General features: G+C 42.8%; 1 protein-coding gene across 1 annotated transcript in view; it reads left to right on the plus strand.

Annotated features, from left to right (window-relative positions):
* Window positions 1-16,388, plus strand: part of LOC146009827 (uncharacterized) — a 66,204-nt gene that overhangs the window by 42,457 nt on the left and 7,359 nt on the right. The window lies entirely within an intron of this gene.

Genomic DNA, 16,388 nt, shown 5'->3' on the forward strand with positions numbered 1-16,388 from the left:
ATGAGCACAACTGTATGTATATTTTGTGAAGAGAAGAATAGAGGAGTGCCAAATAAATTAATCGTAAAAATAGTTCTTTACTTTGAAAATATGCTCCCATACATTTAAGTTAACAGCATTGAATATATTCATTCAGTATCCCCGGGTCTACGCCTGGATGCATCCGGAATTTACCTTCGCAGCCCAAGTTCCCAGGGATCACTTTCAGACCAAAGTCAAGCAGAGACAGCATACAGTGGTGATGAAGCCACGCTTAACGCGTTTCATCCGATTGGACCTAGTCAGGGGGTGTCCCTTAAATACCTCCCAGCAGCAAGGTTTTCAATTAACTAATTTAAGCTGAGCACATCAATTTAGATGAAGGAGGTATATGGCTAGTACTTTCACAATATATTACAATTATATTGCAATTTACAGAATATCATTTTATAATCACAATTACAATGCAATTGAATATATAGACAACATTTTGACATACAGATAAATGTGTGTGTGTGTGTGTATGTACACACATTCGTTTAGGTGGCACTCTGATGTCTTTCAGTAAGGAATTGAGACCACGCAGGTTTCATCAAGATCTTTTGAGATTTATTCTCGTCATCAGGATAAAAAAATTTCTTACAGACATGCAATTTATAGCCAACATACTCCTCCCTTCCAGAGGGTGTGAAGCCTTAATTAAGTCACCCGTGTTAATCAGGTGATACAAAGTGTATAACAAGTAGTATAAGGGCATACATTTGCCAAAGTACATACAAATACATGTGTCAAATAACATGAAAATACACATCTAATAAATCACATCTAATAAAAAAAAACACCAAAGACATTTGTTTCCATAAATAGTGTTCACTCTAGGATGAAGACCGGGCAGGGCGCCAGGGGGCGGACCGGGCCACAGCTGGGGGGCGGTCCTGTGCCGCCGGCGTCATCAAAGGGGCGTGCCCGGGCCGCCGGCGTCATCAAAGGGGCGTGCCCAGGACGCCGGCGTCATCAAAGGGGCGTGCCCGGGCCGCCGACATCGTCAAAGGGGGTGGGACCGGCCCCTCCGAAGCCACTATGCTGCCGGGGAAGCGCCGGGCATCGCCGTCTATGGCGACACTGGGCTTCCCCGTGAGGCTGTTTTAGCGGGGCGCTGCGAGAGGGGCAGGGCGCATTTTGCCCTTTAAAAATCGGGCAGGGCGCAGAGCCCCGCTAAAACAGCCTAGCGGGAACACTACATAAATACCCTAATGCTCATTTAGCCCATTTGGATATAGGCTATTTCAAGAACCTGACTCCTATTGCCTCTCACTTTTTATATCAACACAATGGGAATCCCAATGGTTTGCGAGCATTCGGGATGAAACACATCAAATTAAATATCAGAGGTAGCAATATAGACAAACAATTGTTACAATCCGAGACAAAAATGATCTTTATGCTGGATAGCCTATATCCAAATGGGCTAAATGAAAGCAACAGTTATGTACATTTTCTTTAATGCCATTGGAATGTCAACTTCATATTAATAACTGATCAAAGTGTCAATAAAATGTATACATTTTCTCATAAGAATTCAAGGGTATATACACAAAAATTAAATATTTCCAAATCAGCTGACCAAACCCCCTCACCCTTCCCATTCTTTACACTTTTATATATATAATTATTACACCCTGTTTTTCTTTATATACTGAAATATTCTTCTAATAGATCCAAAACACCAAACCAATCACAACACCGCACACAACATCTCAGGTATTTTCACAGTAGTTATCACTTTTAATATTCTTGTATCATTTTTTTCACCTTCACAATTTTTTACTCACACTAATTAGCACTATCTGATCACCATCTAAGATCACACTACTATAGTATCATTTTATTGTTCTTTAAGATCACTTCATTTATAATTATTTAAAAATTATTTTCTTATATTAATCATATATAAAACAAAACACTTATAGAGAATAATTCACCATACCCTTATTCTTAATCCACAATCGCTTTAAAATTCCAAAATTAAACATTGTAAAATCTATCCAATTTAAGAAAGAATCCACACTCATGTAATTATCTGAGGATTGTACCAATATTATATATTACATATACATTAAGCTGCGCTATACCAAAACATAACTTCTGACAGGTAGACTAAACCACATGATCGAGGATGCAACGTCAAATTCAACGTCACTATTTACCTACTTGCGGAGCAGTGAATGAATCCTATTCGCAATTTCGTGACAGGCTGAAGCCGTCACGTGATATGAAATGTAGCATATGATTGGTAAATCTTTTATCTTTAAATATCCCCTGAGCGGGACGATCGGGTTCTCCTTGATAAAACTGCCTTTGTGAAACGCTCGTCGGCGTCACGGGCAGTGTGTCCATAAAAATGTATCATTGATTGTTTGTTTGTTATGTAAGATAGGAAAGACCTAATACACAGAATATAGCATCTTTACCATTACGAACCACTAGATATGTGCAACGCTGTCTGTGCCTGTTAAATGAATAACACACACGGCACAAGTGTAAGTTGTTAGCACGATATGAACAAATAGTGTAATTGTTACCTAACAGTGTGTGTGTAAAGTATACTGCGCTGTGATTATAATAGTGGAAAACTGTACATATTAGACTAATATTCAGCAGCATATTCATAAAATGCTTTTTGCTCTTTAAAACGAAACCGTGAGACTTTATACAAACAGATGCTAAAAACCACGTGTCTTATAAGCTCTACTGACAGACATGTATTCACTTAACATATAAGACCAATAAACATAACAACATCAACTGTATAAATAACGGATAATCAAAGGTATTAAACCACAATTAAATATGGATAAATCCTTACCGCTTTATGAACTAGCAATACAGCGCTATACCAATAATAACTGTGACCATTAGATCCATGAGATCCCTGGTCTGTACACAGATTGTACCAAGCCATACACACCAGATGCATGTCTAATGACACAAGCCACGGCTAAAAACTGTCACTACTTTAAAGCGGATGTCTAGAAACGTTTTATTGCTGAGATAAGAGGACGTCAGCTGTATCAATGACAGCATAGTAGGCACCAATACAAAATCTCCTCCTCAGCAGCAAGGTCTTAATACTTAAAGGAGCAAGCTGAATAACAACGCTGATATATATCTCCTTTTGATCAGTCAATAATGACGCTGTACTCACACTATACTGAATAATACCGCAGCCACAAACTATAACCAATATAGGTATAGATTATATTAAAGGACTAGCGTAAGATTATTCAGTCAATAGTAACGTTGTACTTGCGCTATATTAATCTACGAGCGTTGAATAACATAGATGCTGAAAAGGTCACTAATCCCAAACTAAGAATTAACAATCAAATTAAAACCAGAGTTATGTGTTGCTAAACAGAATAAATTATATACATTATCACATGTGCAAAATAAGATAAGACAGTCAAAATGTATAAACATCAATCTGTCTCTCTACATTCCCTTATCTCCCTCTGATACAAACATTCACAAATATGTTCATAGAGGAATAATAGATGAGAGGGAATCTGATACAAGTATAACCCACTGAGGAAACATTGAGGAGTATTCAATGTTTTTTGAGAGTCTGGCTCACCGCTCACTGTTCTGTGTCCCTGTGATCTCCCTGAAGCGCTCGGCACTTTTTCTTATCTCCTCATTTCTGACTTCCTCAGTATTCAACGTGTGGCCAGCTCGCCAGCCCCTTTTGCGAACTTAGCATAATTATGCGAGTTCAAATGGGAGAGCTGTAACTGGAGACATCTGTTTTCTCCTGCTCTCCACGTGAGCTGGTCAGACTGGGATATTCCTGAGCAGGGTGTTCATCTCAGCAGCGTGTTCCTCGCATTTGTGGACTTTTTTGTTCTGTTTGGCCTTTATCCGTGTGTTGTGCTTTTAGCATTGTTTCTTTGCCCTGTGTTTTTATTTAATTTATTTTATAATTGTTAGCGTGTTTAAAAGCCTGTTTGGGGGTTAGGTGAGGAAGAAGAGAGGAAGCATGGGAAATTACTAGGAGCATTCCAAAATGATTTCATATTGGTTACCATTAAAATAACTTATTCCAAATAAATTAATATAGAAGTACAGCATTATGGCACTTGCAATAAATACATTAGAGTACATTTTTTTTAATTTATAAGCCATAAAAAATAACAACTTTAACAAAGATAGCCCTACAGTTCACCTAAAAAAGATGCCGAGGGAAAAATGGAGAACATCTCTAAAAAAAGAAACCAGCAGGACTCGCAATTTGTGCATTGAATACACTTTTTGATAGAGACACTAAAATCCCCATTGAACAGACCTGGGGAGAAGTGCAGGGTGAACTGAGTTAGCTTCGCAAAATATTTTTGGAAAAGCAACAGAGCTGAATACAGGGAAGCACAAAATAGGAGAGAAAAGTTCACCACTCTCCAAAAAACATGCACACTCACCGTTATTTACGGCGACATAGGAGCATTGAATACATGCCATTGTATCAATACCTGCAGGAATTGTCTGCAAGAGTACACATGATCAGATAATGTATTTGGATGTCTAAAATAGTTCCAACACACGTCTCTGGATAAAATCAAATCAGAAGATTAAATAAAGACACACTGACACCGGTTTTTAATACATTTTAGTTTACTGCACCAACATATCACGGGATAAGCAGTTTTAAAGCAGACAAATAAAAAATTTAATTTTAAAACACTACAAAAATACTTGAATTTCTCTTTCTTTTCCTTCTGTGCCCCAAAAAAAGACCATCTTTTCCCTTTCTGCTTATCATTGGACAAACCCTTACCACGATAGAGAAAACAAGAAACCGTTTTTCCGCCGTGGACGCAATAGATTTGAACAACAACCCAGTTCCACTGAATTTAATTCTACAAGCAGTGACAACAGTGGCCAACACCTTGAAATCGTAAAACACTGATCCCTTTAGGGGTGACGACAAGAGCACGCACAGACGATGTAGGCAATTTACCCGGCAGGGCGGCCAAAGGAACAGGGAAAGTAGGGAGAAAACCTCCCAAATCGAAGAAAGTGTGATCCTGAACTTGTCATCCCATAAACTCACAAATTCAGAACAGTCCATTCTTTCCAGAGGATTATCATTTATTCCATCTACTCGCCATAATGACTTACAATGGACCATTGAGCACCATAAGTTATCTCAGTCATTGCGTCTGAAGGAGTATTTCAACAGCCCTCAGAAAGCACCTGTCGTGACTGTAAGTACACCATTATCCGTAATGGACACTATTCCAAAACAACTACGTAAGATTATGCCCAAATCTGCCTTTGACCCGCAATCACACAATAAGTCTATTTTGACATTCTCTAAAGTAACCGACTTTGAAGTTCTATCTTCTAGTAAGACTCATTCCCCCACTCGTAGCAATATTAGTAAACTGGAAGGTAATGCATTGCGGACATTATCAGATGACAAATCACTGGTGTTCCGTCCAGCAGACAAGGGTGGAGCACTGGTGATTATGGATCTTAGGGACTATCATGCGCAAGTTATGGCACATTTGAATGAGACACTTACCTATCGTTGTCTTAATGCTGACCCTACTGTGAAGTTTTCCAAAGATTTGAATACTTTTTTACAACAAAGAAAAAAGGGGGGAGATAGTAGCGCTAATGACAATATATATTTATAATTATTGATAGATCTCTCAAATCCAGCTGCTGACTGTTGAGTTTTAGGAATCATATCTCTCTCTTATCCCAATGATAATTATTGAGAGTGAAATATTATATAAAATATATTTATTATATCTTGTATTGATATAACATATATATTTGACATCTGCAATTATATTCTAATAGACTTTACAATACAATATGCAGAGTACTACTCATAACCTGATTCCCAAAATATGAGAGTTCAAGACTTGCAATTTTAGCTCAGAAAGTCTGATATTTATTTACAGGCAAAACAAACCATTACAGAATACATTAACACAGTAATTGATGTATATGCTATTATATATATATTTATATACGCCTCCTTGCTTATATTACATAAAACGACATTAAACAATTGACAGACAGACTGCTACGATACTGACATAAATTATACCTATACCCATAAACCAGGGGTCTTCAACCTTTAAGACAGTTTGGGCCACATTAAAAAATTCAATGAAGCCCGAGGGCCACTAAGCTCTACTGTGGTATTTAGCACAGCCCTTCATAGATAGACATCACAGCCCCCGCATAGATAGTTGGCACAGCTGTCCATACACATAAACCCTGCCCCCAATATATAGTCTGCACCAGGGCTATTTCTAAACAATTAGGATCCCAGTGCTAACGTAATAAAAATGCAGCCCCCCATACATAATTTGGTATTTAAGAAATTGCGTGCGCCGAAGGCCTAATTATAAGGGGCGTGGTCTAATTATAAGAGTGTGAACTAGCAGGAAAAAATTACCTGACACCTCACTTTTGCAACCTGCATGACCAGACATTGGTTACCGCAGGAATGGTTGTTGTCCTTCCACGCTTAAGTTGGCTGTCTAAAGGCCGCACAGTGACATATAAACATGAAGGCCCATTACACCATGATGCCCATTGCACATTAGGCCACACACCGTGATGCCCATTGCACATTATGCCACACACCGTGATGCCCATTGCACATTATGCCACACACCGTGATGCCCATTGCACATTATGCCACACACCATGATGCCCATTGCACATTATGCCACACACCGTGATGGCCATTGAACATTATGACACACACAGTGATGCCCATTGAACATTATGCCACACACCGTGACACCCATTGCACATTATGCCTCACACCATGATGCCCATTGCACATTATGGCTCACACCATGATGCCCATTGCACATTATGCCACACACCATGATGCCCATTGCACCTTGCACTATAAGGCCACCAATACTCCTGCTTATGCATATGATGCCCCCAGCAGTGCCTCTCACAAAATGCCACCAGTAGTGTCCCTCATAAAATGCCACCAGTAGTGTCCCTCACAAAATGCCCTAGTATTGCCCTCCATAGTCAGAACTGCACTGCACAGCATGCCTGCCCTCCCTTAGTCAGCCCCACATTGCACTGCCAGCCCCCCCTCCCCCATAGTCAGCACCCTCCCCATACACCGGGCCACATTGCACTGCCAGCCCCCCCTCCCCATACACAGGGCCACATTGCACTGCCAGCCCCCCTAGTCAGCACCGCGGTAGCTAGCTGGCATCACCCTCTCATGAGACACTTGCCTTAGTGTCCCTTGCAGAGGTCTCCTTCAGAGGGCTGCTGCTGCTGCTGGCGGCGGTGGCTGTCTTAACAGCCAAGGAGCAGGCAGGGACAGGTGCGCGGCTGCCGGTGGTTGTCACACTCACTCCAGTCTCCCGGCTGTCTGAAAGGGCATGGGCGGGACGGGTGCGCGGCATCAGGAAGTACACAATGCGCATGTCTGCGCACAGTCCCGCCCGCCCCAGCCAGCACATTCACCTCCGCCACGTCCCACTGCTAAGAGGACAGAGCGCGGAAGGATTTTAAGGGGACAGCGCGGCGAAGGATTTTTTTTTTTTTAATCAGCACGGCATTTAATAAAAAAAACGCAATTCACTTGCGGGCCACCTAAAACAACTCGGTGGGCCACTCGTGGCCCGCGGGCCACGGGTTGAAGACCCCTGCCATGAACGAACATTCATAACTACCATATTTACTGTTAGTCTCTCACTCCAGCCCATTGCTTCGGTTCCGTTCTCTCTCCTGCTCGTGTCTCACATCTCTCCTCCTGACTCACTGAATGGGTTTCTTGCTGACTGTCCATGTGCGTCTGTATGTGTGTCAGTGTGTGTGAGAGTGCCTGATCTATCTGTCTCTTTCCTTATATCACAAATTCAGTGATTGAAATTGCCTGTTCCCATGGGATAATGTTGGTTCCCAAGACTCAAGGTGTCATAAAATCTAGTCTTCCTTTGAAGTACCCCAGTTTAAACGGTTGTATCCTGTCCCGCAGTATAACAAGACAATAGCAAGACATATACAGTCTGTGCTAAATAGTATATCCTTAAATACCCGTTTGTCTTATTGTTCTGTTATTTGCATCCTGGGGTGTGAAGTACATTACTTTGTTTATACTTGGTTAATAAGTATTATGTAACTGGGGGAATCCACATATCTCTATCTGCTAATTAGCATGCCTTAGACATTTTGTCTCCTAAATGAATTCAGTTGCATTTGATATGTTACAAAGTGGTCATTTATATTATTTAGTAAACCCAAAAGCTATACTACGATGTCTAAACATTAAACTCTGATATCCTAATTATTAAGCTATTCCTATTTTTATATACACATACATATAATATACTATGGTTAAAATCACATTACATTAATGATGGTATAAAACAATATCTATATGCCTATATGGTAACATGACTTATTAGGATAACCAATCCTACAAGAAAGAGCCAAAAAACAGGAGTGTAAGAGAGCGCTTGGATTTGAGGGATATATTTTATACCAGTTTAGAATATGTAGATACAGACAAAAACATTTTTTAAATATTAAAAATAATTTAATTATCAATCACAAAGGTACCGGCCGATACCAAACAATTAACATATATAATTAAGAGATATCACAATACACATTGGGATTACCCTAAACACAACAAAAAAATATACATATAAAATGAAGGATAAAAAATGCGTATATATATACACACACAGAGGGTGTTAATCTGATATTAGAGCAGACCACATATTAGGCAGGTATTAGCAGTCCAGCGTTAGTGGTATTACTTGTAATAGTAATTAGTATATTTACCACCTCCTCTGTTTGTGCAGGCTGGAGAGCATCAGCTTTCTCAAAGATCACCTGATCTTTGAGAAAGCCGCCTACACAAGGAAGCGGGGAAACGCGTCAGATCGCAATCTACTTTGCCTACACTAAAAGGTACTGCCGGCCGGCTTACTGGGAACTATACACCGCTAATGTGCTGCATCTCCAGTTCATTCCTTTGAATACCTTTTTGTGGATTGAAGATAACACCCTCTGCCTGATGCTCTCCAGCCTGCACAAACAGAGGAGGTGGTAAAGATACTAATACCACTAACGCTGGACTGCTAATACCTGCCTAATATGTGGACTGCTCTAATATCAGATTAACACCCTCTGCCTGATGCTGTTTTTTGTTTTACAACAAGCTGTCAATGATGGTATGATCTCTGATGCACTTAAGAACGCATTGTTTCCAACACACCCGATGGTGCCCCAATTCTATAGTGTTCCTAAAGTCCATAAATCGATAGTGAATCCTCCGGGCCACCCAATTGTGGCTGCCAGAGGGTCACTAATGCAACCGACATCGATCTATGTTGACAGTTTGTTGCAACCTTGCATAAGAGGTCATCCCAGATACTTGTTGGATACCGCTGAGTTGTTAAAACAATTGTCAAAGATTCCAGTGTTGCATGACAAAGTGTTCCTAATTACCATTGATGTTAGTGCGCTGTATACGTCGATCCCACACCCAATGGGACTGGCGTCTTTGAGACCGTTTCTGTGTAATAACTCTCTATATCAGGGACCTGATGTAGAATTTGTGGTAACATTAATGTCGATGATTCTCACTAACAATTTTTTCGTCTATGGGGACAAATTCTACCTGCAGTTAATGGCGGCAGCCCCCTCTTATGCTAATATTTATATGTTTGAATTGGAACAAGCATTGTTTTTCAATGACCCATCGATTGCAGGTAGAATTGTCCATTACAATCGCTACATACAGATGGAGCAGGTCCCATCTTGGCAGGGGATGGCGATGGCGACGCCAGCCGCCATCCCCCGCCAGCGCCATCTGCATAGCGAGTAGAGGACGCGCGCGCACGTCCCCTTCCGACGGCGCTTCCAGACGCTCCCCCGTGTCACCGCCGGCTTGTCGGTGGTAACCCGGGGTCCCCGCCGCCTGCCCGCACCCCCCCCCCTAACCCTGTCTGTCTCCCTGAGGCGGAGATGGACAGAGTTCCCGTCGCCCCGCCGACGGAGATTGAGACGCCAGCGCTGATGTTCTGGCAAGGTTTGCCCAATGATTTGATTACCTTGATTGACACTCAGAACAATAGTGACAGTCCGATCAAATTTACATATTGCTTCAGTGAAAGTGAGATCCTTTACCTTGATGTACGAATCACCATTAAAGAGGGAGTCCTCTCCACGAGCCTATTTGCTAAACCATAGGAACAACCTATTGGAGTGTCATAGGGTACTTGTGTATTTTGGCGGCGCCGCCGATCTTCATCGCGCGATGTTTTAATCGCATCGCATGCCATGCACCCGATGGCATGCGATGCGACGCAATTTTTGCCCCGTATGCGATAAAAGATTGTATAAGCACCCTAAAGGATGCTTTTAAGCACCCTAATGGGTGCTTACAATGTTAAATGCACCCCCACGCCACCCCCCCCACTATAAACTTGAACCCGAAGCGTGGCGAGCGCAGCGGTACGCGTCCTCTGACCTTTTCATACCCCCACTATCCACGTCGGCGTGGAGTTGTGAATAGAAAGTGTGGCGAGCCACCGAGCCCGAAGCGTGGCAAACGCAGCGGATACCTTCACAGGTATCGGAGTCCCCTCACGGGCTTCACAGGTATCCGCGACCCCTCGTCGCTGCGCTCGCCACACTATCTATTCTCAACTCCACGCCGACGTGGATAGTGGGGGTATGAAAAGGTCAGGTGATGCGTACCGTCGCCCCTCGCGGGCTCGCTGCGCTCGCCACGCTTCGGGTTCACGTTTATAGTGGGGGGGTGGCGTGGGGGTGCAATTAACATTGTAAGCACCCATTAGGGTGCTTATACAATATTTAATCGCATCGCATTGTATGCCACACAATTTTAAAATTGTATGGCATTGTACAATATCGCGCGATATCGCGTCATATCGCATACCATCGTATGCCTTATGGTATGCGATGCGATGGGCGCCGCCAAAATACACAAGTACCTATCATAGTTTTCATCCCAGATCTACTATCCGTAGTCTTCCTTACTCTCGACTTTTGAGAGTTAAACGTATAGTATCTGATACTAACATTGCCTTAAATCAAATGGATGAAACCATAGCCCGCTTCATCCAGGAGGGTTATCCCGCGGCTGAACTTGAAGCCACTAAACAAAAAGTACTGGCCCTGGACCGCAATACGTTATTCTGGAGAACGGTTACCATGGGTAACCAACATAGCCCCACAGTTACCAACATAGTACGCCAGCATTGGCCTTTAATACAGGCAGATCCATCACTGGGATTGACCCAAACCCCACTTCTACCCATTTATTAACGATCCAAAAGCATTAGGGACATTCTAGTTAAATTGGATGCGTCTCCAGTGTCCACAGTAAGACAATCCAGCAGAGTAGGGTGCATAAGATGTACATGCACTACCTGTAGCTTCTTAATTTCGGGTTCTTCATTCAACCGCCCACAGACAGGTAGGCCTATCCCTATTAGATACCTATTGACTTGCAATACGCCTTTTACAGTATATCAAATTATTTGTCCCTGCGGTCTTTCCTACAAAGGAAAGACCGAATGACCGTTTAAGGAACGGATGACGGCACCGGTCGTCTATCCGGAAAGCACTTCACAAAGGATCTAGCGACCAACCGGTCGCTAGACACTTTTTACTAGCCAAACACGCTCTCTCATCCTTGAAATATAGGATGATCGACCACATTCCCTCGTCCATTCAGGGAGGCAACCGCGGACTTCAATTATTGAAATGCGAAGCCCGTTGGATTGCTAAGCTAGGAACAGTGGCACCAAAAGGCCTTAACGAATTTTCAGGTATTAATACATTGCTATAAGTTCATAATGATTAATAGCTCCCGGTGTTGCTGTAGTTCATTCATATTAGGAAAGCATGTTGTAGGATTTATGTATGTATTCACATGTTTGTATTTTACTTTGTCTTATCACGATTCTTCATAATTGTTTGCACTGTATAATTCTGTGTTACCAATTACTACCTCATAATGCTGGTTGTTTTTGTATTATTAGGTTTGCTAGTTTATTATGACCGATTGATGCTTAATTTGCGATGCACGATAATGGGTTAACTTACCTTTGCATGGGAGGCGACGCCCGACGGGCGGGGCCTCTCTTGACCGGTATCTCCAAGCACACAGTTACGTGAGAGTTAACACCCCTCACACGAGATACACACCTGAAGGGTATATAATTGTTGTCTGTGTGTTTTTACATTGAGCCTGATGAAAATATGCAAGTATTGAAACATTGCTGTATCTCAATAAAGTCTTTCTTTGAATTGACAAATTGACATGGGTCTGGAGTGACGTGTTCATCACCATAGAAGTCTGTACTAAATCCTGACGAAGGCACCCGACAAGCAACTACATCCAGTGGTTGTGCCCGGCCAACTAAACAAGTTTATTTATATCTATGTGTGTGTGTGTATGTATATATATGTGTGTGTGTGTGTGTGTGTGTATATGTGTGTGTGTGTGTATATATATATATATATATATATATATATATATACAGCAAAGATATAGAGTGTGCCTTTGTATGTGTCACCACCACCACCATAAAACAGGTGTATAATCGACACTTTTGTTTAATTTCAAAGCTTTATACAATTTATTAAAATGAATAAAATATAGATCTATATCTATCCAGAGAGAAAAGGGGATGTAGGGCGCCACTTGTGTCCTGAACAATTTAGTTTAAGTAATAGAAAAATGCAGGTAAACCTTTAGAAAAAAGGGTGTAAGCTAACTAAGGATAAACACCTTGGTAAGGGGTGTAACATAAAAAATACAATGGATTGGATAGAGGTGTAAGCGACTACAAATACCTATAAGAAACGTGTTTCTTGTTAAAACATATAAGAATTTATTTTATATATATATAAAAAATGCACAATAGCACTATTATAGGAACAAACAGTATAATAAAAAATTACATAGAAAAACAGCAATATGAAAAAATGCAAAGCTGTGTAAGATTGCCTACATGTGATATCGCTAAAAGAAGGAGGGGATATAAAAAAGTTTTTAGATGGGGTATAAAAGCATAACTTATCTATTTAGGAGGAGTCAGCAGGCAGTACCCAACGCGTTTCGTCACTTAAGACTTCATCAAGGGGTTAGGGTCACCCTTGGGCAGGCACCCTGCCAGTTCACCTTCGGAGATCGCCGGGCATTCTACAAAGCTATGTTTGGAGCTGAGCAGTGTACACCTGTTACATTGGATCACAAATACCATTTGTGGACCTATCAAGCAAAAAACTATATATATAGTCTTTGAAAGCCGCTTCTTTCGCCTTAAAGAACCTGAAGTGCTGTAATTCCATATAATATATACAGCAGCCAGTGGACTTCTGGTCATTTGTATTATTGTTACCTGAGAATGAGCTTCGCTTTATTTTGTACCGCCTTGGAGAATTCTGTCTCCTTTCATAATTGTGTGATCATCTCATTCAACTGTCGCATCGTGCCCATGACGAAGTCATGCAAATGACGAAACGCGTTGGGCTTATGGGAGTATTGAAATACCTGTTTTTTTCACCTGTGATTCACTGTTGAATCAAACCTTTATTGTACACTGCTATGCCCTTTGGGCAGTTTTTATATTAAATTGTTTTATTATATCTGAATGATTCTGTTCAAGCAGAAAAGGTTAAGTGCACCCTGAAACCCCCCTTTTCTTCTTCATACATACATATATATATATATAATAATAATACTGGTCGATGGCGGCACTCAGAAAAAAATGAAGACATCAGACCGGATTAAACCGACGTTTCAAAGTCCTCTGGCTTCTTTATCAAGGTGCCGGTGTAGAGTCTGTCTCTACACCAGCACCTTGATAAAAAAAGCCAGAGGGCTTTGAAACGTCGGTTTAATCCGGTCTGATGTCTTCATTTTTTTCTGAGTGCCGCCATCCACTAGTATTCTATATTTAGCCCATGGCCTCCAGCCAGACGCTAAGGGAAGGCACCAGGGCATATTGCCAGCGCTTGGTCTGAAGACCATTTAACCCCTTCACGACATTTGACGTATATATACGTCATGGCCGGGAAGTACTTCCCGACACATGACGTATATATACGTCATGACTTTAAACTGTCACTGCGTCTCGAGACGCAGTGACAGAGGGACGATGTCTGCTGTCCCTGACAGCAGACATGTCCCTGCATGCCCAGGGGGGGCTGCGATGTCGCCCCCCCGTCGGCGATCGCTGTGATTGGCTGTTCAGTGTGAACAGCCATTCACAGCGTTTTCCTGTGTTACCAGCGAATCAGACGCTTGGTAACACAGGTGTCAATCACCGCCGGGCGTCAGGGGGCATGAGGGGGTCATCGGTGACGATGACACCTCACCCCACCCTCACCCCACCTGCCCCCAAGGCTGTGATTGGTCCGTGGGACCCACGGACCAATCACAGCCAAGGCGCGACATTTAAACTAACGGTGACTGCGCTGCAGACGCCATTCCGGTCTGGAGTAGCGTGCAGAGCGGTCACCGTGCCTATCTGCCGTGATACTGACCTGATCCTTGCTAATACTTACCTGATCCTTGCAAATACCTTACCTGATCACTTGATCACTGCTTGTAGCGTGCTGGACGCTTCCTGGATCTGACTTCCTGAGACTTCCTGCTGCTGCTGCAGTGTGATAGAGAGATAGAGAGAGAGAGATAGAGAGAGATAGAGAGATAGTGACAGAGAGAGCTATATTTTGTGTCTGCTACCCCCCCTTTTTGGGGGTGCAGGGTTTTTTTATATATAAATAACTGTCGCTGCTGCTGCAGTGTCATAGTGATAGATAGTGAGAGATAGTGATAGATAGTAATAGATAGTGAGAGATAGAGAGATTTGTGTCTGCTACCCCCCCTTTTTGGGGGTGCAGGTTTTTTTTTTATATATATAACTGTCAGTGCTGCTGCTGCAGTGTCATAGTGATAGATAGTGAGAGATAGAGAGATAGAGAGAGATAGTGACAGAGAGTGATAGAGAGTGTATATTTTGTGTCTGCTACCCCCCCCTTTTTGGGGGTGCAGGTTTTTTTTTATACATATAACTGTCAGTGCTGCTGCTGCAGTGTGATAGATAGTGATAGATAGGCCCTTATTCTGATCTGTGCGGCCGGAGCCGCATACGTTGCTCCGGCCGCACAAACCAATCCCCGCCTACAAGACGGATCGCCACGGCCGTCCGTACGCGGACGGCTGGCGATCCGCATGAAAATGGTGGGGCGTACGCCTCCACCATGGTGGGAGCTGCCCCCTGCATTCGATGGTCGACGACCATCGAAGGCAGGGCCGCACGCTCCACCAGCTCACGCAAGCTTAGACCACACGGACAATCGTCCGTGTGAAAGCTTGTATGGGGGCGGAGAGCTGACATCCTGCGATGTCAGCTTTCCGCCCCCATCACTGGCGTCATAGCCTCATTACCATGCATACGCCCCGCGTTTGCATGGGAACGCCCATGAAACGCGGGGCGTATGCATAGGGAAATGAGGGTATTAAGCCCCTCACGCCCCTATACGCCCCCTTTGCGGCGTATGAAATTTTTGTGCGGCGAATTCCCCTGCACATGCGCAGAATGACCTCTGCGCATGTGCAGAGCGAAAACATCGGCGGTACGGCCGCACGCGGGCCGTACCGCACAGACCAGAATAAGGGCCTAGTGAGAGATAGAGAGAGATAGTGACAGAGAGTGATAGAGAGTGTATATTTTGTGTCTGCTACCCCCGCCTTTTGTGCTGATCACTATATCTGAGGTGATCAGCAACTTTTTGGGGGCGCAGAGGTTTTTTTTTTTTATATATACCTGTCAGTTGCTGCCAGTTGCACCAAAGGTTGTGCACCTGCTGCCCCTCACTGGTAATCAGTGTCGCATCACTGATCACCTTTTTTTTTTTTTGTGGGTGCTGTGTGGTCTTTTTTTAATTTTTTTTTTACACACACTGTGATTTTGTGGGTGTCCTGTGGCCACTGTGCGCTGATCAGTGACGTACATCACTGATCAGCTTTTTCGGCACAGGGTTGATCTATTTTTTTTTTTTTTGATCAAATTCCTGTTGCCTTTGAGCGCTGTTCAGTGACAGACGTTACTGACCAACATCTGTGCTCAATTTTTGGCGCAGGACCTTTTTTTTTTGTTTTTTTAACCCCTTCAATTTTTCAATGTCATCCCAAATGTCATCCCAAATGTCATCCCAGTCATCCAGAAGAATGTATTCAGTGGAGGAGGCATATGCCATGCTTGCTTCTGATTCTGACACAGCCAGTGAGGCAAGCGGGGAATTTGAAGGATTCGTCTTAAGCTCCTCTTCCTCCTCTGGTGATGAGGGACCCCCTCAAA

Source organism: Crinia signifera, chromosome 6, assembly GCF_055691185.1.
Source record: "Crinia signifera chromosome 6, ASM5569118v1, whole genome shotgun sequence".
Taxonomy (NCBI): domain Eukaryota; kingdom Metazoa; phylum Chordata; class Amphibia; order Anura; family Myobatrachidae; genus Crinia; species Crinia signifera.